Consider the following 1621-nt stretch of genomic DNA (forward strand, 5'->3'; position numbering starts at 1 on the left):
TGTGGACTCCAGATGCTCCGGATGCTCCGTGGACTCGGGATGCTCCAGGTGCTCGGGATGCTCCGGATGCTCCCGGCGCTCCACATGCCCAGGATGCTCTAGACGCTCAGGACCCTCAGGATGCTCCGGATGCTCCCGATCCCGCAGATGCTCCGGATGCTCCGGATGCTGCAGACACTCCCCGTGCCAAGGCTGCTCCGGCTGCTCCCTGCATCCCGGACACTTCCATTTTCCTGGGAAAAGGAGCGCCCAGGCAGCAACATTCCCCCACATCCCCCATCTCCCCTTGCAAAAACCAACAACAAAAAGACATTTTCATTTTTTTTAAAAAAAGTATTTTTTCATTTTTAAGTTTTTTAAAAATTTTAAAGTATTTTTTTGCCATTTTTAAAGTATTTTTTTTTAAATTCTTGGGTTTTTTTAAGCGTTTTCCTTTGTCGTGGGAGATGGCACCACGGAGCGGCCCCATGTCCGCCCTCCCTTTGTGCCATTCCCTTTTTTTTAATTAATTTGGATATATTTTCCCCTTTTTCTTATTATTTTACAGCTCTGTGACTAGCCTGGCGGGAGCTATAGGCTTTTGTAAATACTATATATATATTCCAACACTTTTCCAGGATTTTCGGCCGGTTCCCAGTGGATAAGGGACTTTTTTTTTAGGAAAAAGGAGAAAAAAGACCACAAAAATCAAGAAATCAAAAAAAAATGCAAGAAAAAAAGCTTAAATATGTAAAAATGAGGATTTAAGCCCTATCTGGGATTGGGCCGGGGAGTTTTCCGTGCTGGATGCTCTGGTTTTGGTGGAGCTGCTGCTGCTTTTCCCTTGGGAATGCCAGGCCGAGTTAAATTGGGAAAATTGGGCTTAGAATTGGGGAAAAATTGGGGAAAAAGGTTAAATTGGGGGAAAAAAAAAGGAAAATTCAAAAATTTGGTCTTTGGGCACCAAATTCCCTGTCGTGTGCTGGGAAAATGGAGCTGTTTCCCATCCCTTTTCCCGCGATCCAAAGCTCTGGACACTTTTCCCGGGAAAACCCAAGGAAAAAACCCAAAAGGGGCCATTTCCGTGTTGTTTTGGGGCCAAAAAGGGGGGGAAAAAGTGAATTTTTGCTATTTCTGTACTTTTCACTGGTTTCTGAGCCCGTTCTGCCCCTTTTCCCCCTGATTTGCCCTCAAACTCCTGGTTTGCAGGAGAAAAAATAACATTTGGGGGTTTTTGGTGTTTTTTTTTTAAAAAACGACTGTTTGGGGTCTTTTTATATATAAATATAAGTATAATTTGGGATTTGGAGTGAGTTGGGATTTGGAGGGCCCTTTGTTAGGGACGGTTGCCGGGAACGGCGGCGTCGCCGGGACGCGGAATGTGCGGGAAGGGGATGGAGGCGGCCGGACGGGGAAGGGCCCCGGCGTCCGGGCGCCCCCGGGCCCGGGGGGCAGCGAGAGGCCGGGAGGAGGCGGAAAAGGGGTACCCCCCTCCCCCATATACCCGCCATGCCCTCTATCCCCCTTATACCCCCTATACCCCCTACCCCATATATCCCTCCTATACCCTATATACCCCCATATACCCCCCATATACCCCCATATACCCCCATATACCCCCATATACCCCCCATATACCCCC

Source organism: Nothoprocta perdicaria, unplaced genomic scaffold, assembly GCF_003342845.1.
Source record: "Nothoprocta perdicaria isolate Ctin4 unplaced genomic scaffold, notPer1 scaffold_729, whole genome shotgun sequence".
Taxonomy (NCBI): domain Eukaryota; kingdom Metazoa; phylum Chordata; class Aves; order Tinamiformes; family Tinamidae; genus Nothoprocta; species Nothoprocta perdicaria.